This window comes from Hibiscus syriacus, unplaced genomic scaffold (assembly GCF_006381635.1).
Source record: "Hibiscus syriacus cultivar Baekdansim isolate YM2019G1 unplaced genomic scaffold, ASM638163v2 tig00110384_pilon, whole genome shotgun sequence".
In the NCBI taxonomy this organism is placed as follows: domain Eukaryota; kingdom Viridiplantae; phylum Streptophyta; class Magnoliopsida; order Malvales; family Malvaceae; genus Hibiscus; species Hibiscus syriacus.
The window spans coordinates 2,586,631-2,612,862 of NW_024062715.1; the positions used below are offsets into that span (position 1 = coordinate 2,586,631).

At 33.3% G+C, this 26,232-nt stretch overlaps 1 non-coding gene and 1 pseudogene across 1 annotated transcript; both read right to left on the bottom strand.

Moving 5' to 3' along the window:
- Nucleotides 1-85: 85 nt before the first annotated feature.
- LOC120121943 lies at nt 86-6,976 on the bottom strand (annotated as a pseudogene).
- On the bottom strand, nt 6,363-6,497 carry LOC120122289. Its single transcript, XR_005516066.1, has one exon. It is a non-coding gene; the product is annotated as a small nucleolar RNA snoR74 (small nucleolar RNA).
- Nucleotides 6,977-26,232: the final 19,256 nt, after the last annotated feature.

The window sequence follows — 26,232 nt, forward strand, 5'->3', positions numbered from 1 at the left end:
TGAGAGTTATCTTAGAACATATATTACATTATACTTACCTTATATTAATAAAAAAAATTACATGATATATGTTATTAACCCTCCTCTCGCTAAAATATTAAAACTTTGACTCAAGGAGGAAACACCACTGGACTTTCAGGACTTTTTATCTGCCAACTGAGTTCAGGCTCAAAGGAAACAAAGATTTTGTCAGCTTAATTACAAAAGCAAAAGTATGGTTTCCATTCATTAAAGAAATTTATATTTGATCTTCGTTATTCAAACTCTAGTGAATGTCAAATATAGCTGCAAAGTTTTAATATACCTCGAATATGGATGTCGAACACAAATCCTTTGAAACAACTGAAAGAACCAGGTGGTTTAATTAAATTACCTTTTTCTTGACAGGCTCTTCCTTCTCAGCGACGTAAGCAACTCAATGTGGCATGGAGAAGACACGTAAGCTGGAAAAAAGAATAATACCATTAAAATATAAGAAAACAATATGTGCAACCATTAAGTGCATGATTCAAAAACATACGGTTGATTCTTCCATGAGCACGGTATGTACGACTCCTCTGCATCTGAGCCTGGTTTACTTAGATGTGAGAAATATAGAGTGCATCGACATCCAAACCCTTTAACCAGTGAAATTAATTTCATGTTGTTAGGAAACGAGAACAAAGCTGCCAGAAGCTTAATCCCCAAAGTAGGCATACCTCAGCATTACTCTCGGCATTCTTCAGAAAATCCAGAATGAACTTGGCAGATTTTACAGGCCAGCAACCTTGTCTGTTCTTTGCCTGAGTTTTATGTCCAACACCACGGTAAAGCATCGAAAGGGTATGGCCTGCTTGTGGGCCCTAACATCCTCCAATACCTCATAGCCTTAACCAAAGGTAACTTTCTTATGGAAAATGTTGTCTCCCTCATGTTCTATAGAACAATAAAACCAAATGATACTCATTATTGACCACAAACAAGAGAAAAAACACAACATAAGAAAACCAAAATAAGATGGGGAACACATCATGAAACCAAGAGCATAAGAGTTCACAAAACCAACTAGTATTTAGACTCCCCAAATGTTGAAGAATCAAAAAAGAAAACGAAAAACACAAGAATTTTAACGAGATTCGACAATGTGCTTACGTCCTTGGTGCCTAGGCAGCGCTAGAAGTTTTATTCAATGTCTCATAGGTTTAGGTTACATCTCTATTTATAATAAAAAACCTGGTACATAATTACATAATTAACCTTGTACCGTACCCCTCCGCTCCATCCCCTGTCCTCTTTACCGATATATTTGTGAGACATACCTAACACCAAAGATCAAATGAAAAACTCATTCCCGTGTCATAATGTTGAAATGGGTTGAATTCAATTGTATTTTTCATAGAAAAGTTACATTGATATCTATACAAGCAGTAGACTTAACCCAGGAAACTTCTAAACTAGGAAACTAACTAATTCTAGGGAAAACTAATCCTTTAAAGTTAAGGATTATAGATACTAAGATCGTATCTCCTAGTTAGTTTCACACAATCTTCCTAATTTAGGAAGCGGCTTCTTGACACTCTCCCTCAAGCTGGGAAGTAGATCTCATTCGTTCTCAGCTTGCTTGCTAGTTTCTGAAAAATACTTCTCAGGTAATCCCTTGGTAAGTATATATGCTAGTTGATCACCAGTGGATACATAAAGAGTACAAATTAGGCCACTGTCAAGTTTTTCTTTTATGAAATGTAAGCCCAATTCAATGTGCTTCGTTCTGTCATGTTGAACCAGATTATGTGTGGTGTTGATTACAGATTTCTTATCACAATACAACTTCATTGGACCATCCCACTTGACCTTCAAATCTTCCAAAATGATTTTCATCCATAACAACTCACAAACTCCAATAGCCATTGCCCTAAATTTAACTTATACATTGGATCTAGCCATAACATTTTGTTTTTTCCTCATCCAAGTCACAAGGTTTCCACTCAAGAAAGTGTAGTAACCCGGGGTTGACCTTCTATCAACTATGGACCCTGTATAGTATGCATCAGTATATGCTCCTAAATTTAGTTTTTCCCTCTTTTTAGGTAAAATTACTTTACCTGGTTCCCTTTAAGTACTATAAGATTTGTGTTATATCCCTTAGATGTGATTCTTTAGGGTTGTGGATGAATTGACTTACAACACCAACTGCATAGGTAATATCCGATTTGGTATGTGATAAGTAGATAAGTTTTTCCACAAGCCTTTGATAGGAGCTTCTGTCAATTGTTGCATCCTATGTTGTATGTCCAAGTCTGTAATTAACCTCTATAGGCGTCTTTGTTGGTTTGCATCCCAATTTGCCAATCTCTGTCAACAAATCTATGATATGTTTTTGTTGAGAAATAAAGATCCCTTACCGAGAATATATCACTTCAATACCAAGGAAGTATTTTAGTCTGTCGAGCTCTTTGACTTTAAACTCCTTTACTAAACACTTCTCTAAATTATCTATGTAACACCCTAAAAACCAAGTTAATAGTTTCGGGTCTTATTGTTTGGTTTCGAGTAATTACTTAAGGCTAAATTAAATCAATTGAGTTAAAGATGAGAGGATTGGGCTTATAAGAAGCCCACAATGTGATAAAAATGACATTTTTTATTTGGGCTTAAAAGAAGAAAGACTAAGGAAGCAATTTTACCATGGTTTGAAAACAAGGCTGAATAACAATTAAGAAGGATGATGTAAATGGGAAGAGAAAGGTGAAACTCTTATCCTCATTTTCTTCACCTTTTGTCTTCTTCTACTCCTAACCATTGCTTTTTTCCTCCTCACTTGAACATCAAAGGTGAGAACCTTGTAGTCCTACACAACTAATCCAGACTTAATAAGGTAAGAAAGTCAATCCTCATCTCTAGAGCCCCATTTCTAGCTAAGAATCATAAGGTTTGGGTATGGTGACATGATACGTGATTTTGAGAGGTTTAAGCTCTAAGGCTTGAAAATGATTCTAAGTTGTTTCCAAGAGTTTAGAAGTGTGTTTACAACCTTTTCGAGGTATAACGAGTTTGTAATTCCTTTGTTTTGTTTGGTTAGTGAGAGAAGAGAGAGAGTGCTCAAAGGAAAAGAACAAAGACAAGTTGGTGCTGGGGTGATCTTTGGAGCCTTCTTTCATCATCTAGAGCTAAGGTAACACACAAATAACTTCTCTCTATTGCTTCTAGACCATGAAACCATATTTTTATTGCTTGTTGTATTCATTGTATGCATAGTGGGTTTTAATGGTAGCATGTTCGATTGATGCTTTTGTTGTGTTAAAATGCCCTTTATGATGTTAAAACACTCCATAAAGCTTAACAAACACTTAGTATTCTTTAAAGGGCTTGTGAAGAGCCTTAAGATGCCATATACGTGCCTAAACATGGCACCCAGGTCCATTAACATCGGTATTGTAAGAACAGTACCAATATTGTTCTTCGTATAAGGTAAAAATAGAGCAAATTTGAGGGTGAGTATCGATACCCCTTTAAGGAGTATCGATACTTGGGGTTCGATATCGAAACTCGGAGGATGGTATCGATACTAGTGATGATTTAAGGATTCCAAAATACAATTTTGGTATCGATACTCATTAGAGTATCAATACCAATGAGTGAGTATCGATACTCTCCATTAGGGTATTGATACTGGGGAATTTAATTGAAACATCGAAGCTAAAACTGGTATCAATACTAAGGGAAATATTGATATTGACAGGCTCAGTATCGGTACTAATGTCCTATTTTGGGTATAAACCTTTGCAAATTTTGTAAGCTTAATAAGGGGGTTATGAGGGCATCGAGGCTTCTTAAATTAGGCTACAAGTGAGAATAATACTCAAAATCTTTATGAACAAAAACATTAAATTATGTGGCATAAAATTTTCCTTTGTTTAATAATTGGGAAAAAATGAGGACAACTGGGTTACTTGAGCGTATGCATGTATTATTAGAAAATGTAAATAAAGATATTTGAATTCTCTTCCCTAGTGTTACGAAACTTTTGTACCAGTGCGAATTCACTTTTGTACCAAAAACTTTAGTATTAGTGTTAAGGCACTTCCATGATTTAATGGAAAACCCCATTATGATTTATATGATGTATTGTACACATCCTTATGTTATGATCTATACGTAATGCATTTCACTACGACATGACTTAACTTGTTAAGGATTCATAATGGTTGGATGTATGTAGTATAGTGAAGTTGTTTATGTGGCACTGAGCTCGTAGCTCAGCGTTCATAATTATTTCTGTTCGCAGGTTAGTAGGTATCGAATATCGGGACCCTATCGCCAGACAGTCAAATTCCAGATATCAACAGTGACAGAGTATGCTTTGATTATTTTAATGGGCATGTATTTTATAGACCCTTTTGTATTCGAATCATAACTTTGGATTATTGTATTTTGGGAGCTACCCGATTTTGTAAACTTAACTATTATTATCTCGTTTGTTTAAACTTAATGATTTATGAATTAAAAATAGAATGTTTTGAAGAAAATTTTTTGGGTTAGTCACTTCGTTGGTCTCGTGTAATGCCCAAACCCATCGAGTTTTGTTTTAATCGGATTTGGGTATTATATTTACTGGTATCAGAGTGTCATGTTCATTCGTTCCTAGGACCCATGGGTTATAGTCAATAAGAGTCAGTGATTTACATGCCTCTTGAGTGTTAGTGTACTTGGTTATCTGAAAATGGCGATAATAACTCCCTTCTTTAAACCTTGTAGGTTATGATCGACGACTCAGCTCCCAGCCAGGATGACATAATAAGAGTCCTGATTCACTCGCCGGAGATATTGATGAGAGTACGTCCCGAACATCTATGACAGGGATGTTTCATAAGGCACAGGGATAGATGGGGTTATCTTCTTCAGGGATCTCACTTAAGCATTTAAGAATATTGTTCGAGCTATTCCGAGAGCACCCGTTGTACCTACCCCACCCACAGCACCTTAGGAGTCCCCTGTAGAGCGACTCCAAAGCTACAATACCATAGACTTTTATGGTTTGAGAGATAATGATCCGATAGCCACCAATCAGTGGCTCCGTGAGACTCTTCGCACCTTGAGACAGCTGTACTTTACCCCGAAGGGTAAGCTCGAGTACTTCACCACTCTGCTGAAGGGTGATGCCATCGACGGGTGGGAGACAGTCGAGCTAGCTTTAGAGCCTGAGAGGCTGACTTGGGAGCTTTTCCTAGAAGAGTTCCGACAGAAACATATTGGGGAGCCGTATGCAGATAATTTGAGGGATTAGTTCACCAATCTCGTCTAGGGGGCCTATCAATGATAGAGTATGAGTATGACTTCCTTTATCTGAGTCGTTATATGCCCAAATTAGTGGCGATAAACTTCATTATTCTCAATCATAGCCCCTCTTCTTCCTTCCTCAGCACGAATAATTGCAATCATTTTATTTAGTGATGAATGATCCTCTTTTCTAAGAATTTGGACTCTTACTACATCAAATTCAACGTTTAGTCTAGCAAGAAAGTCATATATTTGATCTTTTTCGACAAACCTTTTCAGAAGTGTTACATCTTCACTGCATCTCATCTGAATGCATTGGTAGTGATCCATCTCTTGCCAAAGGCTCTGCAGCAGATTGGAATATGCTATGACCGATTTGCTTCCTTCTTGGTAATTGAAATCCTAGTCTTGATTTCATAGATCTAGGCAACCTCTCAAACCTTTGAATAAGTATGTTTCATAGCCTCCCATATTTTTTAGATTGTGTTAAGAAACATGCATGCATGACTAATTTCTAGCATCAGGGAGTTCCATAACCAAGACATTACCATTGAGTCTTGTTCATCACAAGCATCAAACATAGGATCCCCCTCTTTAGGTCCACTTTCGAGTAGGTGACTCAACTTTCGTCTCCCCTTTAAGAATGTACGAACCAGTTGAAACCACTTTAGGTAATTCTTTCCATTTAATCTGTAGGCTGCTTGTATATTCTGCAAGTTTCTTGTTGGGTTTGAGTGATTCCCTTCATTCACTAAAACTTCTGGAGTAGTCTCACTGTTGTTGATTTCAATGACTTCAACCATATTCTTCTCGAATTAACATTACACACTTGAGAAGGGATTGAGAACAATAAGAGATTGTTAAAAAAGGAATAATAAGGTCCTATAAATGAGTTAAAAAATCTTTGATACCATGTTAAAGTGGGTTGAATTCAATTGTATATTTCATAGAAACTTTTCTAGGGAAAACATTCCCTTAAAGTTAGGGATTATAGATACTAAGATATTTATAGTATCTTTTAGTTAATTTCACACAATCTTCCAAATTTAAGAAGATGCTTTCTTACACAACTAATCCCAAAACTATGTTCCTTTCAAAATATTAGAAGATGTGGCCTCATTTATTGAACTTTCAGCCATTCATTTATCAAGAGAGTCCAAAGGTTCACCTAATAATGATGCAGGTAATTTCCCTAAAGTTCAAGAGTCTCATTCGAAAGGGTAACAAGACTATTCTTTTGAGTTCAGGTTTAAGAAGCAAAAGATTGAGCTAAAAAGCCTATAGCGATAAATGACATCAAACCAATTTTTTTCCCAAAGCAAAGATGAACATTAAAAAATTTAACAAAGAAGTTTCACAACAGCCTTCAATTATTAAATTATGATAAAAGTACTTATATACATGTTTCCATAAAGCTATTCACATTTATTAAACAGCCATTTATTAGTGTCAGATTATGATCTACTGGATCTTAAAATCAATATAGTCTATACCCAAAAGTTCACATCAAGAATTAAATAATGGTTGGATTTTTAATACCTTAAAATGAACCCTAAGATCAGATCCCCTTGCCTTGCAGGCTGCACGTAACCAACAATTAACACCACCGGTTAACCAAAAGATTGGGATTCAAAAAATAAAGGGAAATTATCAAGATGAAAGTAACAAGTGGGTGCTTACACTTGGTGGGATTATCAGACTCCTTCGAATACTTTACATGAAAAATAATTCAAACAAACTAAATTTGATTCTATTCTAGTAAATATCATTTCCAAAGAAGGGTCCTACTTTAAACTATGAATTGAATGAAAAAAGCGATTGAAGTAAAATGAGTACCATTGTGCCGGGTTTGGTGGTTGTTTTTGCTACCTCATTTCTTTTGGGATCTGTCTACATATGAAGTTTCCTGTTTTTAGGGTTTTAAGGGGCGTCCTTTTTATGCAATTTAGTGGTTTAGGAAAGATCGTCATAGGAGAATAATTTTTTCTAAAATTACATTCTCACGTTTGGTTTACGAAAAAAATTATTATCAGGTAATAACATATCATCAATGTAACATTTTTTATTAAGATGGTGAGAATATCATTACCTCTAAATTCTTAGCTGATGAACAATTTCAGCACTTTAATACCCTTAAAATAATATATTTTTTATGAATCCTTCTTAATTCTTATTCTTCGTGTTTTACTCAAAACTACTACTACTACTAATAATAATAATAATAATAATATACAAAGAGTTTAATTTAATAAAATATTAATAAATTTGACTAGTTAAACTTGTTAAAAAAAGAGTGAATTTCATAATGAATTTAATATTTAAACTAAATTCATATTACTTTTAATTATTATTAAAAAATATTTTAATTTGAATATAGGAAGATAATCACTCTTTGAATATGACAAATTAAAAGGTATTTATTATCTATTTAACTTTGAATATTAAAGATAATTATATACTTTTAAATATTTTAAATTAAAATAATATCTTTTTAATTTTGAATAGTAAAGGTATTTGTATCTTTTAAATATTTCAATAAAAGATATTATTATATGTTTAAATTTGAATATTAAAAGATATCTTATTAGAGTAAATCTATATTGGAAATGCCCTATAAATAATAAATATTGAGTTAACATGTCAGGCTAAACACAAGTTTCAATAAGTTTAGAAGTTTTCTCTATTAGTTTTCCGATGATAGGCGAAGGCAATGATAGTTCGTGATCTCTGTAGTTGTGTTACTGTAGCTGATCATATAGTTGTTGTATCCTTGGAAACAGACGATCAACAAACTCGAGCACCAAGGGAGTGGCCAAAAATATGTCTTAAGAAAACTGTGTAGCGACATACCTCAGTTATTTTAGATCGATAGATCAATAAAAGGAGTATTTTTATTTCCATTTATTTTTGTTATTTTTTAAGAAGTTTTAATTTCTTCTATTCTATTTTCTCAGGTTCGATTTTGTCTTGGATTGTTTTTTTGGTTAACAATATTAAGATAGAGTAAACTCGTTCTTTCTCTTTGATTTTATAATGATATTTCAATCATTATTGATTTTCTATATTATTCTCGGATTAACATGATTTTTCTAACAATCTTAAAACATATTTTATTCTTATTTTTCCGAGATGATATGAAATTCGTTTGAGTTTAATCTTTTTTGTGTACAAGAGGAAGCACCAAAAATTCGGTAAAACAAATATTGAATGAAAATTAAGAGGAATTATGCCAACGATAAGTATTCTTCAATTTTGAATTTATGAATTTCAAATTCTTTGTGAAAATAATTTTGAGTTTAATTTTAATATGAGACATGGTTCTACTAGTTTCTCTGCATGGATTTAAATAATTAGATTCCAAAATTTTAGCAAGATCTTTGTTGTTGCATTCTTTGTGGGGCACACATTGAATCTTGACGGTTTAAGTTTTTCTATTAAAGATGGTGAAGTTAATAAATATGATAAGGAAATCGATCAGGTAGGCAAAATTTTATTATTTCCCTTTAATCCGAGATGATTTAAAACTCTTTCTTCTACCTTTCTTTAATTCGATACAATTCGAATATCGTGGAAAAAATGAGATAGTAAATAAAATTATTTCGGGATTTATCCTGTCGTTTTAATGGGTTTACTAAGATCTTAAAATGGACAAATATGTTTAACAGAAATTATCTTGAAAGTAACTTTGGTTACTGATTTTGTTTCAGAACATTGATTCTGTTCGATAACAAAATAAAAAATAAACGAGAATTAATTTTATGCTTATTAGAATTTTTGGTTTCGTATTTGAAATCAATTGAGATTTTAATTCTCTTGCTTAACAAAATTATTTGATTACTATTTATAATAGAAATCGTATGAAAGTAACGGCTTTGGTACTGACTAGTTTCTAACTAAATTTTGTTGACAAAATAAACCAGAATTTATTTTTCGATTTATTGTTGGAATTAATATCAATTCTAATTTCTTATGTTAAATGAAATCATGATTATTGGTGGTCATGAGCCAAAATGAGAAACTTATAAATTCTATGTGACAAATAATATCAAATTTTACGTTATTTAAATTTTATTTTTAGAAAAAGTATCATTATTTAATAATAAAGTTGATATTTCTAAAATTAATAATAGCTCGAGAAAATGGAGGTGGATTTTTTCCATGCAGGTCGAACTATGTTCAAATCTTGGAGTCATAATACCACCCGTGACTAGAGCAAGATTGCTCTCAAACAGCAAAACCAATGAAAACACCATTAGAATGGACAAAGGAGTGGGTAGGGGAGTTGTTCCTGTAAAAAATTTAAATTATTATATTTAAAAAAAATTAATATTTTTATTGAAAATTTATTTTTTGTTTTAACATTTTATAATTTTATCAATTTCTAAAATTTTAAAAGTTTGTTCTTTAATATAAAATCATACTTATTCCTGAACGCATGTATACCACAAAATAATGATCATTAATATAATTTAATTTGAGCTAATGATCTAGATTTTTTGTACTCTAGGATGGGGGCAGCGCCGCACCATAGGGCGAAAAGAGAAGAAATTCGACATTTTTTTAATAGAAGTTGTTAGTCTTATTAAAAAGTAAAAATATCCAAAATTATAATAAGGGTTTACAATTATCATCGTAAATTAAATACATAATTTGGACATTTTCATAATATTAAAACTAATCGCTTTAGATCATATAAGGATCATACATGAAAATGAGTACAAATTCAACCAAAAGACTCGAACGAAAAATAGACATATGAACAAATCTGGCTGCATAAAAAACGAATCACAAGAGTGGTTTAAGCTATCGAAAGACCACTGAGAATCACAAATCAAAGCCAAGTGAGAAACTATTCACGATTCACGAATGCAAAATCGTATATCCAAATTCAACCTGAGGGTTCATAACAGAGAAGATCAAAATGATTTCAAATAAGCGTCATCTTGATCAATTATGACATCATCAAATCTAACCTTGAGAAAACATAAAATAAAAAATAACCAAACGACCGAGAAAAAAATAAAAAATGTACGACAAAGGTAGAGAAAAAAGTAACAAAAAGATAGAATTATTGTTATTAAAAAACAAAAAAGAAACAAAGAATAAAGGAACTGATGGTCGACAACTAGAATCAAAATTAGTACCGTTATTAGTTAGATAGAGTAAAAAGAATGGACCTAATTTATAGAAAACAACACAGACTTCAAAGGGGGGAAAAGAAAAGAAAAGGGAGAAAGCTGCTAGAAGAAATTCGACACTTACCCAAAATGAAAAGGGAAAAATAAGGAAGCAAGGGAATCTGTCATTGGAGAAAAGCACAACCCTAAAGCTTGGCAACCAGAACATGTGAAGATGAAAACGAAGCCACATAAATTATAGGAATATTATTGAATGGGCATAGCATTTAATTAATTAAGTTGATATAAGAAAATCTATGTATTTATTTTCATGATTTGGATATTTTATTGAATTACAATTTTCTCATGATATATTTTAACATCGTATGCTTAGGTTATATATATATATATATATATATATATATATATATATCGTCTATAAGTTCATGAACTTTTTAAAATAATCTAGAGTGATCATAAAATATATATTTAAAAAATAATCATTAACAATTACAGACACGATTGCATGATTCAAGTCCTCTAAGAAGCATAACATTCTCTTTTACCACTAAATCGTCCAATATATTGTTAAGTTAAAGAATTTCAAATTTAAAATAAAAAAGTAAATATAATTTATTTTGTATTTATATAACTTTTAACATATTAATGATCTGCATCATTTGAATTTTGATCCGTTTGTATTTTTATGTGTTTGTTGATATATTTTTTATATTAATTTTGATATATTTTTTATATTAATATTGAAATGGTTATATTACCAATACTTTGAATTATTATTAATATTTTTATAACAATATTTTTTATCTATTTATATTTTTATATATTTTTAAATATGTAATTTAAAATTTTATTTTAAAAGATTAAACTCATGTTCAATAAAATTCATGTATACATTTTCTACCATTCTATTAATAATCGCGGTTACTAAAATTTACAAAATAGATTTTTTAAATATTCGATTATTTTACCAACCATCATGAGGTGAAATCTTTTATATGTTTTTCAGTTCAACTTTAGATGGACCGAAGGGGTTAGTGAATACAATTGTCTCCTGAAAAATTTAAAATTTTATATGTTTTTATTGATAATCTATTATTACACCGTCTAAAATTTTATAAGTTTATCATCCTTAAAATTTTATAAATTTACTTGTGGCACCCTAATTTTGTCCAGACAATTCAAGTTAGGTTGAAGATGATCGAAGACCAATTTAAAGATGTTCGTGCATCGAAGACAAGTTCATTCGAGTAGCATTAGTGGCGTATCGTTGCTAAAATGTGCTTTACTGGGTTTGTAACTACATGTTCATTTTGAAATTTAGGGTTGTAGTCACTTATTTTTTTCCAGAGTTTTATTTTTAAAACATTTTTCAAAAAAATATATAATATATAATTTTTGAAACATTTTTTAAAAATATATATAATATATAGTTTTTGAAATATTTTTTGAAAATATATATAATATATATTTTTGAAAATATATATAATATATAGTTTCAAAAAATATTTTTCGAAAACGTAAATAATATATAGTTTTAGAAAACATTTTTTAAAAATATATATAATATATAGTTTTGAAAACGCTTTGAAAATATATATAATATATAGTTTAGAAAACATTTTTGAAAACATACATAATATATAGTTTTGAAAATATATAATATATAATTTAGAAAACATTTTTGAAAATATATATAATATATGATTTTGAAAACATTTTTCAAAAAAATATATAATATTAGTTTTTAAAAAATATAGTTTTATTTACATTATATTTATTTTTTATTTATTTATTCATTTTGTATATTTCTTTATTTTTATTCTATTTTTTCTTTTTTAGGGTCTAATAAGTCCGGGTCCAGCAGAAGTCCAATCGGGTGAAGAGTCTGACCTAGCTCTAACCCTATTAGGGTTTTATGTTTAGCTACAGCGCCACACAGACATGAGCTACACGATCAAAGCACGAACGAATGGCCAAGATTGAAGCAAATCAAGGGTTGTGAAACCCTAAAAGGGTGTATGGCTGCGCAGCCATATCTGGACTGTTTGATCTAACCCAATCCAACGGTCATGCAAAATTCACAACCAAAGTCCCAGTCAAAGAGAATCGGATGGCCGAGAAAACTAGAATTGCACCATCCCGAAATTCCCGACCACGTGAACGACGAATAAGTCAGAAACGAGGGGAACAACCCCTTCAAGGTCGATAAGAGACCCCCCGAAGGAGCCTATAAATACCTCCAGTGAGGCACACCAAAGAAGGTGAACAATCGAAAAACCCTACAATCGGAGAGCAACCAAACAACGGAAACAACGAAAAACCACGAAGCATACAAAGCAAACAAGGCAAGCAAAACAAAGCATTCGAAAATAAAAATCACAAAAATATATTTGATGTCGGAATCGTACGAAAGGAAGCATGGTGGGGAAAGGCAAAGATCGTTAGAAAAGCGAAGAGTCTCACCGGAAAGGTAAATAAAACCGAACGTTTCTTTGTAGATCTACGCCGATTTGGTGCTTAGTTGATTAATCGGGCTACGAAATGATGTTTAGGAGGTTGGGAGGAGTATTTTAGGGGGGGGGGGTTTTTCGGGCCGTCGAAGCGACGGTAAGGCTCCACCTAAGGATGATCGGCCATAGGTCAGTTGGGAATATTGAGAGAGTGTAGAGAGAGAGGAGAGGTTTTTGAATGTGAGAAATGAATGATATTTTTGGGTTTTAGGGGCTATTTATAAGGAGGGCCTTTGTGTAATTGGCAAAATTTTAAATTATTTTCGCAGTCCCTCTAATTTTGATATGTAATTTATTTTTGTCACCTATTTCAATTTTGCCTTTGAATTTTCAATTAATTCAATTTAATCCTTCATTATATTTATTATATTTCGCGGTTTAGCCTCTAACTTTTTTCCTCTCTTGCAGCTCATTTTTAATATTAATTCAATCCATAAATTTTAATTTATTTTAATTTGATCTTTTTTATTTATTTTTTTGGTTTAATTTTTTTAATTTCTTTTTTTCAAAAACATTTTTTCCCTTTAGCATTTTTCTTATTTTTTATCTTTCTTTAAATTTTTTCCCCTTTATTATGTATTTTTTCCTTTTTTTAATATTTTAAAATTTTTCTTTGATTTCTTAATTTCACCCTTTTTGTTCTTCTCCTTTATTTCCTTAATGTTTTATTTCACAATCTAACATTTTTTTTGATGTAATTTCAATCGATCAAAGGTAAGGAATTCGAGTTAAATCTTTTAAATTTCAACTTAAAGTTTAATTTTCTCAATTAAGACAACCGAGAAATTAAAATGGTATCGAAAGGGCAGTACAAGGGTGCTAATCCTTCATTGACTGTAACCAATTCCCGAATCCTACATATTTCTAGTAAAACGCAGATCAAGTAAGATTGTAAATTAAGGTGTCCGGTCAACCTAATTTTTCTTAAAAAAGGATCGGTGGCGGCTCTAACATGTTTTATTTAAGTCGAAGCCAAATTTCAGTCTCACCCGAAGGACGGTTACGACAGCGTGGCGACTCTGTTAGGGGCAGGTAAGTGATTCAGGCTAAAATTAATTTCCAGTTGTCTTCTCAAGCTAAAACTATAAATTTAAATTGTAATTTATTCGATCCTTATCATTTATCTTTGATTGTTTTTTAAAAAGTAAATAGTTGTACTGACGCTTTTTTCAATGATGTCAACTTTTTAAAATTCATCTCAGGCTCTATACTCGAGCTCCAAACCCTTTTATAAGTGGAGGTGAAAGCGACGCCTTCGTGGGAATTTATTCTCCGTATAGGCCTAGCAAGTAACCTTCGGGATTCATATACCTTATGTCTTCGTGTGAATTTATTCTCCGTATAGACATAAGGGAATGTGTCCTTTCGAGTTTAACTTGGTCCACATAAGCTTGTAATGTGCTTAGGACTGAGGGACTGGCAAGCCCAAGGGGGCACCAGCAAGGAGAACTTGGGTACCTTTTTAGAACCTAAATCGGGAGACAAGGAATTAGAGCCCACCCCAAATTTCATTTCAAAACCTAGGTTGTTTTGAGTTATTTTCTGCTTTATTTTCTGTTCATAGCATGTGAACTAGAAGTTTATGTGGTTAGGACTTGTTCAAAATTAACATGCGCGATAGAGATCATGTTCGGGTAGGAATAATAAGTATGTGGAGTACATATAATGTGGGGTAGGACTTTTTATTTCATTATTATTTTGATTATTATCTTTATCTCACTAACTTTTTTCCTTTCATTTTTGTTTTCTTTTATTTTATTTTTTTATCATTTACATCATTCAAAATAGGGGTTGATCCACAAAAACGTGTTCGTTAAACATAAATAGTTTGCATTAATGGACAAAGAGGTTGTAATGCAAGAGATGAAAAATGCAGAGGTCCGACTATGGTCAGAAAAAACTTAGAAGGAAAAGGGAGACAGTCTGCAAGGCAACTATGTGTTAGATCTGGTTAGTTATGCTTCTATCAAACTTAAGTAAAACAATGTTCAAGAATTGCTGAGCATTTGGGACAACTGGAAAAGCAACCAGAAACGGAAATTATGTCAGTGATATAGTGATATCGCACTTCTAGTCTATGTTAAGATAGATGATTCCCTAATTTGAGCCTTAGTGTAATTCTGGAATCCGGGTATGGTTGTTTCACATTTAATCAAGAAGACATGGTACCCACAATCAAAGAGTATACCACTTAGATATATTGTGAAAGAATCAGAATGGACCAGGTTTACACCAAGCACATCAAAAGTCAACTTTTCAAAAATGGGTTGGCAAAGGTTGCAGGGGTAGATGAGGAAAATGTTACTGACTTGGAGAGGTCCCTTCAAAGACAACAAGAACATAATGGCAAAACGATAGCTGAATTGGAGGCCATTGTTGACAAATTCAAGAAACAAGCAAATGAACTTCAGATAGTTCCTTTCGATGGAGGGATCCAATGGCATTTCCATTAGGGAACAGGCTCAACAAAGAATAAAGGCAAGAGATGCAGTTATTCGAGACTTCCTAGAACAAGTACAAAAAGTGGCACATCACTTGCACGGTTTGGCGAGAGAATATGTTCGGGGTCTATAGGACTTAGTCGAAATGTACATTTGAGTTGTTTTTGACCTATTAGGAATAACACTTTTGTTCCAATAAATATTATTTATAATAACAGACACGTTTTTTGGATCAGTTCCTCGAAACTTCATGCATCATGCATTCTTGCATATTTTGCATTATTTTTCTTTTTTCTTTTCATTACATTCATATTAACTAACAGAAAATGTCTCATCAAAAAAAGGAGCAAACACTGGACATACCACCCCAAGCATTTGACACACCTCATCCACATAACACTTGTTCAAAGAAGAAGAAAATGGAAGGAAATATAGCTCAACTCGAGGAGAACATGTTAAGGTTGCAAAAAGAGCTGGAGGAGAAAATAAGTTAGAATAATCAAAATACTCTGGAGTCGATCACCAAAAGCCAATAGTCTTTGGTTGACCAAATTATTGCAAAGTTATCTGGCTTGAATCAAGCAAGTGCACCTGGGGCAGGGGCATATGAGGGGATATTGTACCACATACTCCACAGTTGGTTATTTCACTTGGAATCTTACCAGGACTTCAAGGGAATTCATCTTCCACGAAAGCACATGTCGTTGTAACCAACCCTCAAAATAATCCAGATTAATACCATATTTCGAAGTTTGATGATGAGGTCAAAATAAAGATGGTGGAAACAACCATTAAGTAAGGAAAGATAAAAATGGATGTATCGTCGGGGTGCTTCTGGACAGGATTCGAGGGAATCAAGGAGAGAAAAAGGAAAAAAGCATTTTGACCCCATTCCCATGACATATAAGGAGCTTTATCAATAGTTTTTTTATACACATGTGGTTTCACCATATCTAGAGAAACCTCTAAAACCCCCCATAACCCAGGTGGTATGACAAAAATTCACATTGTAAATATCATGGCGGTGTTCCGGGGCATGATATTGAAAACTTCCTTATCTTTAAGAGAATTGTCCAAAGAATGTGCAACAGGAACTGGATTCATTTCAATAATTCAGAGTCACCCAACGTTGCACATAACCCTCTATCTAATCACCTAGAGAATGGGGATAATGCAATCAACAAGGAGAAGGGTAAGAAGGTCAAAACCAAAGTCTCCGAAGTGAAATCACCTCTAGCTTGGGTATGGGGGCAAATGATAAATGTGGTGTTTCTTGCGCCGCATCCTAACACATCAAATTGCAGAGGTGGCAGTCATTGTTGTTATCACAATGAGGATGGACATGATGTATAAGAATGTGTCAAATTTAGAGCCTTGATCCAGTTAATGATGGACATAAAAGATCTGGAATTTTATGATGAAAGCAAGGACACTCCTAAAGCAGATGCTTGTGCAACTGAAAATGGGACTGAAAAGTGAATGTCGTAATCATCTTGGGATGAGACAATAGGAGGTCATCACTTTTACCACAGAGTTGTGTTACCTATGAAATGATGTCTTGTTTGAACTTATCTATTATATACTTGAACTTTTTTTAAAAAAAATGGCATTTCTTTGTGTAATAGATAATTGTTTGAAATTCAGTGAATATCAAGTATAATGAAATACACATTTTGAGAAATGAGGTTATAGCCTTTTGAAATATGCTGAGATAATATTCCTTTAAAAAAACAAGATCCATATCTTTTACCCGAAAAAGAAAAATGTTATCTCACTCATGAAAGTAGACAAAATGGGGCATCTCCGATGCATGACATTGCAAGACCAGTTTAGTTTCCATGTCTGTTAAGGACGTACCATGACGATATACAATTCTCACAAGTGAAATGGTGGAATAAACAAATTTTACTTAGATTAGTTGCTTAGAAATTGAGCTATAAAAATGAAATTTTCTGATTTTCACTAACACTCAGACTATAACAGATTCTTCCTGACAAACTTAGGAAATCTTGAAATCGAAGAATTAATGTGATATTAATGAACGATAATTCTAACAATGCTAGGGGCACTCCGCTGAAAATAGTAGGTTGTTAATCTTTGGAGGTAATGTTTGAAGCACCTATGGTGGTAATGTTCGAGCTTTATGAAGTGAGTTTCGTTTGAGTTTTTCAGGTCGAAGACTTTCTGAAACTTGAACCGTTAACTAAGGGTATTTCGCTAAAGTAATGAGCAATGTTAAGTTCTCAAACTTTATGAATACGAGTACATTCAGATCATGACACTAGTCACTATGTGTCAAGATGAATCTCCCAGCAAAATCTAAAGTGAGGACATCAAGTGTAAAAAAGTATAATTCAAATAAAGACGATAAGGCGTGAAATAAACGTGGATTTGAAATTAAATTTCGATATCATATGGACTAAGAGAGTCAAAAAAACATATGTTATAGTTGACAACACAAAAACACTAAGAGGTTTTGTTTTTAGATCGATATTTCAGCGCTATCTCTGCTTAAGGAGTCTTTGAAAATTGAACAAATGGAAGATTCCTGAGAACTGAAATAGAAATGCTCTCTAAAGGGTATTACAGTGGAATGCATCAGTTGCTCTATTTTGTTTACATTCTATTTGAAATTAATGAAAATCAAAACCAAATCGCATTGCTTTCTCATATCACCCATGGATTTTGATATTTGTCAAAGGGATATAACTTTTGAAAACAACTTGTTTGATTCATTTATTTGATATTCAGTGAATTGATACTTTGCTTCAATTGTTCTGGCATCATTTTTATACCAACCCTTTTAAAAGGGGATTTCTTGAAAAATCGGGTGAAGAACCTGAAACGATGTAGGGCATCTCCAGGTTTCCAATCTCTTCTCTTTCCACCACCCATGCCTCCTATCAAAAAAGAGTTTAACCTTGCGAAGAGGAAGCTAGTGTTACAATCCATGGCCAGACGTGATACTAGATCAAAAGGACAAAAAATAATCATTCTAACCAATCATTTCAAAGTAAGTATGAGCAAAACAGATGGTTGCTTTATCCAGCACAGTGTCTCTATTTACTATGAAGATGGCCATCCAGTAAGGTGCAAGATACCTACAATAATGAGTTGGTCAGAAATAGTCTAACTCGTGATGACGAGAAATTTGTTCACTATCGGGTCCCTCCTGAAACATGAGTTTACTGTTGTACTTGAGGATGCCATATCAAAGAAAAACAACAGGAATACAAGCTCTGATGATAATGACAGCCCAAATAAGCGTGAAAGAAAGAGATCGAGATGCTTATAACTCAACAACGTTTAGAATAAAGACAAGATTTGTTGTCAAGATTCTCACGCATGAAATTCAAAGTACTCTACAAGTACAAGAAGCATAGAACTCACAAGAAACACTGAGGTTGCTTGATATAATTTCAAGACAGCATGTCTTCTTGTTCGCCAGTCCTTTTTCATGACAATCAGAATAATTTTACGGACACTGGAAGAGGTAGCCTTGGCTGAAGAAATTTTCATTTAAGCTTTCAAGCCACGTAAGGAAGCCTTTCACTGAATATTGATGTGTCAACTACGATGATGATTCAACTAGTTCTAGTAGTTGATCATTAACCAAAATACAAAAGAGTCTTACTCCTTCGAGTAAACAAAGGCTAAAAGAACACTTAAGAATCTATTGATTAAAATTGATCCATTTAATCAAGAGGGAAAGATCACTGGATTGAGCTAACAAATGAGCAAGTGTCAGATATTTTCCATGAGGTCATCAGTGTTGGAGCATGATCGATTCCAAGGATAAGACCAGCAGACAAAGAATGAGACTCCATCCAAGAAATAAAACAAGAACTAATTCATTTTTCATACAACTTAGACATATTTAAGAGCATCACATTTATCATTTTCCGCATACATAATTTTTTTAGCTTTAGAGTCAAGTTTCAACTTCACGGTGAAAGATACTCAATTCAAAAGCGTCTTCAAAAAATCGATGGTGGTTGCTTAACTCAGTGGCGAGAAGCTACATCTAAACCAACTTAACCTATAGAAAGATCGACAGAACTTAAAATCAACTTCAAATAAGGTTTGAGAGCCAATTCATATGGGTTCGAGAGCCAATTCAGAACAAATTCAGTTCAGCTTAATTCAAAGACGAGTGGCTAGTTTCTAGTTAAAGTTTTCAAGCCAGATTTCAACTCCACGACAGATGATATCCGGCTGACAGAATATACCACTTGGCTTTCCAGCGAAGGAAGTCATCTGAAGAATCAAGGTCGACTTAAACCGTGAAGGGGAGTCGTCTCACTTGACTTTCCCGTGAAGGGGAGTCATTTAAAGAATTATTACTAGCTTAGACCCGCGAAGGGCAGCCATCCTTCATTTAGAGGAACCATTTACAATATAGCTCAAGGCAAGAAAGGCTATCTATCAATGAAAACTTTCGTGTTCGATTCCATTCAGCTCAAGGGCATATTAATCGCATGGTAGCAGCGAGGAACTATTTTTCGGTTTAGGTTTAAATTAAGGTCTTTAAGTCAAGAAGAAGACCTATGTTGGTTGTGATTTAGCAACAATGAACTATATCTCAGCCTAATTAACAGCGTAGCTCAAGGTGAGAAGGGTTATCTATCAACGAAACTTTCGAGTTTGATTTTGTTCAGCTCGAGGGCGTATTAACCGCATGGTAGTAGCGATGAACTACTTTCCGGTTGAAGTCTTTAACTCAAGAAGAAGACCTAAGTTGGCTGTGATTTAGTAACAATGAACTATCTCCTAACCTAATCTACAAAATAGCTCAAGCCGAGAAGGGCTATATGTCAACGAAAACTTTTGAGTTCGATTCTATTAAGCTCGAAGGTATATCAACCGCATGGTAGCAGCGAGGAACTGTTTTCCGGTCAAATTTTCAAATTGAGGTCTTTAAGCCAAGGAAAATACCAAGGTTGACTACGATTTGGTAACAAGAAGCCATTTTTCAGTTCAGATTTCAGACTTGATTTCAACTTCACAGAGAATGATATCATGCTCGAAGCATCCAAAAACGATTCAACTTTACGACGAATGAGTCACCAACAGGGAGCCGTCCACTATTTTTTCGAATCTTAACTCCGCAGCAGAGAATAGTTGATAAAAGATTCGACGGCATCATTAAGTTGGATTTCAGAAGTCAATAACCCTCACAAGAACATACTTGTTTCCAAGCCCATATGCACCAAACGAAAATGTGTCTTTTTGTCTTTGCCCTATTTTCGTTACATGATGATGGGCAAAGAGGGGCAGTTGTAGTAACTCATTTTTGTCCGGAGTTTTATTTTTGAAACATTTTTAATATATATATATATATATATATATATATATATATATATATATATATATATATATATATATATATATATATATATATATATATATATATATATATATATAATATAGTTTTGGAAACATTTTTTTTAAAAATATATATAATATATAGTTTTTGAAACATTTTTTGAAAATATATATAATATATAGTTTTGAAAACATTTTTGAAAATATATATAATATATAGTTTTGGAAAACATTTTTCGAAAACGTATATAATATATAGTTTTGGAAAACATTTTTGAAAATATATAATATTAGTTTTTAAAAAATATAGTCTTATTTACATTATATTTATTTTTTATTTAATTATTCATTTTGTTTATTTCTTTATTTTTATTCTATTTTTTCTTTTTTAGGGTCTAATAAACCCGGGTCTAGCATAAGCCCAATCGGTTGAAGAGCCTGACCTAGCCCTAACTCGATTAGGGTTTCACGTTTAGTTACAGCGCCGCACATACAGGAGCCACACGATCAAAGCACAAACAAAATGCCAAGATTAAAGTAAATCAAGGGTTGTGAAACCCTAAAAGGGTGCATGGCTATGCAATCATATCTGGACCATTGGATCTTACCCAATCCAACGGTTACGCAACAACCACAGCCAAAGTCCCAGTCAAAGAGAATCATCCAACCGAGAAAACCAGGATTGCACTATCTCGGGATTCCTGGCCACATGAATGACAAATAAGTCAAAAACGAGGGGAACAACCCCTTCAAGATCAGTAACAGACCCTCGAATAAGCCATATAAATACCTCCGGTGAGGCACACTAAAAGAGGTGAACAATCGAAAAAAGCCAACAAACGGAGAGCAACCAAAAGACGGAAACAACGAAAAACCACGAAGCATACAAAGCAAACAAGGCAAGCAAAGCAAAGCATTCGAAAATAAAAATCACAAAAATATATTCGGTGTCAGAATCGCACAGAAGGAAGCACAGTGGAGAAAACCAAAGGTTGTCGGAAAAGCAAAGAGTCTCGCCGGAAAGGTAAAAAAACCGAACGTTTCTTTGTAGATCTACGCCAATTTGGTGCTTTGTTGATTAATCAGGCAACGAAATGATGTGTAGGAGGTTGAGAGGAGTATGTTAGAGGGGTTTGTTTCTTTTGCCGCCGCGAGTATTTTTGGGGGGTTTTTTCCAGCGGCCGGTGCGGCGGTAGGTCTCCACCGGAGGACGATCGGCCATAGACCGGTTGGGAATGTGGAGAGAATGTAGAGATATGTGAGAGGTTTTTGAATGTGAGAAATGAATGATATTTTTGGGTTTTAGGGGCCATTTATAAGAAGGGCCTTTGTGAAATTAGCAAATTTTTAAATTATTTTCGTAGTCCCTCTAACTTTGATGTGTAATTCATTTTGGTTACCTATTTCAATTTTGCCTTTGAATTTTAAATTATTTCAATTTAATCCTTCATTATATTTATTATATTTCGCGGTTTAGCCCCTTAACATTTTTTCTCTTGCAGCTCATTTTTAATATTAAATCAATCCATAAATTTCAATTTATTTTATTTTGATTCTTTTTATTTATTTGTTTTTTGGTTTAACTGTTTTAAATTTCTTTTTTTTCAAAAACATTTTTTCACTTTAGAATTTTTCCTTTTTTTCTCTTTCTTTAATTTTTTTCCTTTTATTATGTTTTTTTAATTTTACCTTTATTTCTTAATTTAACCCTTTTTGTTCTTCTTCTTTATTTCCTTAATGTTTTATTTCACAATCTAATATTTTTTTGAGGTAATTTCAATCGATCAAAGGTAATGAATTCGAGTCGAATCTTTTAAATTTCAATTTAAAGTTTAATTTTCGCAATTAAGATAGCCGGGAAATTAAAAAGGTACCAGAAGGGCGGTAAAAGGGTGTTAATCATTCCTTGACTGTAACCGACTCTCAAATCTGACATGTTTCTGGTAAAACACAGATCATGTAAGATGGTAAGTAAGGTGTCCGATCAACATAATTTTTCTTAAAAATGATCGGTGGCGGCTCTAACATGTTTTATTTAGGTCGAAGCCCAATTCTGATCCCACCCGAAAGACGGTTACGACAAAGGTTTAACTCGAGCCTTCTTAAAACTCAAATACCAAAATATATTAAAATATCCAAATCCAAATACAAGTACATTTACGTACCCATTTGTTTAACCTTTACCATTACATACCAAGTAGCCTACACCCTTAAAATCCAAATTAACAACTGCCCATTAAACCCTCAAACCCAACAGGAACCCAAATACATTTCTAACCCTAAGCCCGATTTACATAGCCTAATACATTTGTAATTTGATTATGTAGACACTCGTTCTCGGGGTTTAATTTGATTTTTTTCCTTTCGAATTTAGATTACATTAAATAAGTTTAATTTTATTCTTTAGTTATGGTGTTAATTAATTAATATTTTCACTAATATTTTATTATGTGTGTGTTAAGTATGTTTTTAAGTATTAATTATGTTCGCTTCGGTTTTAAGCTTAGTATTTTTTTAACATTAAATATTATTAATGATAATAATAAACAAAAAGGAAAAATACTAATAGATATTATAAAATGTAGGTCCAAGTGGATTACACGGACAAGCCTACATTAGATCCAAATAATTACAAAACAGTCCCAATGACTAAAGCCCAACAACCAGGCCCGTGTATGAAGACCAGCAGCTAGGGTTCTCATCATTCTTCAGTGTCGCCTAACACCCCAGCCCTTAGATCTGCTTCGGACGCTGCAGATCTCACAACGCAATTAGGGTAAAAACCCTAGTATTATCATCAGTTGTCGCCCTCACCTTAATCGTTAGATCTGATCAACGATCCAACGGCCCTAATCACTTGGAGAAGATGGACCAATCAATTTGAGTGCATGTGATACATGCTGATGTTTACTCAGCTCCCACGTATCCGCTCAACTTCTCATCGTTGCTGATGTCGAGCCAACGTCGTTGCTGTCGATGACAAGCTAGCATTATCCCACAAAATCGAGGGCATTAATTTAGACATTTAATGCCCCCAGCAACCACTGCCATCGTCGACCTCCTCTTTCTCACCGTCGACCTCGTCCCAATCTTTAATTATTTAATTATTTTAGTCCCTATATTTTTAAATAAATTTGTATGTTCTATATTTTAAAAAATTTATGAATACTATGTATTAAATATATATAATATAGTATTGTATATATGTATATATTGAATTGTCCGTCCAGTTCAGATGGTAGAGCGCAAGGCTCTTAACCTTGTGGTCGTGGGATTGAGTCTCATGGTGGACAATTCATAATTGTCGGAGGTCTTCCACAGAAGTTGTTCTTAACCTAGCGTTGGAGGTAGCCTACTATCCTACATCCACTTACCCCATTACATATGGAAATAGGGTCAGCTAATTATATATATATATATATATATATTATATATATATATATATATATTATAAAATGTCTTTATATTTAATAATAATTTTCAATATTTTTAATAGTCTATCTTTAAGGACATTTATCGTAGAGTGGGTCATCAAAAGCCTTCTTAATCGCTATTCGATTGAATTGGTATGTAATTATTTTATAAATGAAGTTTCTTTTAATAATATTAATAATAATGTGCAATAACTCTTGGTTTGAATGTTTTAATAACTTAACTATCATTTGGCATTTTAATATATTTATATTCGCATCGTGCACATTTTTGTCTTCGTGAATAGGAAGACAACATTGTCTTATTTGAAAAATTTATGAGATAGACTTGTAAATTGTTGAAGTGCGAATCTCGTTCTCTTTTAAATGTTTTTTTTTTCTAAAAAATATTAAAGAGGCGTTTTTTTAAGGTATTGGACCTATTTAACTTAAAGGTTTTTAAATGTAACCCTCTCAGACTGATGCCGTGATCCGATTCAATCTAAGTGTCGCATTAGGGTCACCGGAACGACCCACCGTAAAAATTTCAGAAAAATTAATTTTTTTTATTAAAGCATGTAAAGTCATAAAATCATTTATAAATACAAAAGTAAACTTTACTAGTATTCCGAAATAAAACAAATTTCAGACTCATATGTGAAATAAATTACAACCTACATGCCCCCTAATCACATACACAGTACTCCGCAAGCAACGCCGATGGAACTCCCTTACTGATGTCGATAGTTGTACTGGTACGATTCTTTAACCTGAAATGGTGAGTAACAGAGTGAGCTTTGGGAAGTTCAATAATACAGAATTACCTATTGTTGCTACAAGACAAGCAGATAAATAGAAAGTCATATAATTTCCTTATTTAAACAGACATATACATGTTTTCGGGATAAGTTGGGATTTCACTGATAGTTCATCGAGTAGAAGCCATGAAAATCTCAGTTCATAGGAAACATTCATAGTATCAAGTTTTCAGGAGATCGAAAAATATGTCTAGTGTGTTCCAAACAAAACTAGTGAAAAGATATAAATCTTTTAAAACCACAGTGAAAAGGACGAGTTGACTCAGACAGGTTGACTCGGTGACTAGACCAAACCAGACAGGTCTGGTCGGGTCAACCCGATTTTGGAATTTTCCTTGGACCCAAAACAAGGCCCACGTGCATACGGCGGCGCGTGGAGGCGCGTGCGGCGACGATAAAGGTCTGGTTGGGCGGTTGACACTCCCTGATTTAACACTTACCATAATTTTTCCAAAACACAATCAATAATCAACTAAAACCAATTAAAAATAAATAAATAAATGAAGGATCGGAGTTTATTACCAGCAACGACCGGAGAAAAAGACGACGACTGGGTCCAGACAGCGACGGAACGGGGAGTTCGTTGGTGAGGGCGGTGTAACTCAACGGGGATGAAATCGACGTAAATTGAGGCGATGACTTGGTTTCCATCGAACGGTTCAAATGTCTATTCACGACGATTGCCACTGTATCACGGCAATGGGTGATGGGGGTTTTGATCCTTGGTCGATGGCGCTCCAAACAGTGGTGGCGGCGCGAGCTGCAGTGGTCGGATGGTGTGGTTCAAGGAGACCGACGAGGTTTGATTGGGGGAAAGAAATAATTTAGGGATTTGAATGAAATTTGGGGGATTTTTTTGGGTTAACTAACCGGGGAAGGGTAAGTTTATTTTTCACCTATAAAGAAAAATGGGCAAATTATGGGTTGGGTCCCCGAATTCATATAACTTTCTAAAATTGATTATAAATTTCTAAAACTTATAGCTTGACCCAAAATTGGGGTGTTACAATGACAACTCCAAATTTATTTATTTTTTAAAAGCTCATTCTTTTAACATTAAGTTGGATCAATTCCTACCTAATAATTATAAAAAACTTAAGGATCGTTACTACATTACTCTTCTAACATAAAATTTTCCCTCTAAAATTGGCTTTTGTTTCAATAAAATTTGTGTTTTAAGAGAAAAGCTGGAAATTCCAACGAAAGCAGTGTCCTTTAAATGGGTTGGGCTTCGACCAAATCTTAAACAATATTTTTTAGATTAAACTAAAATAGTATTTATTTTAATATAAAAAAGTATTAATTAATAAATAATGATCCGATTATGAAATTTA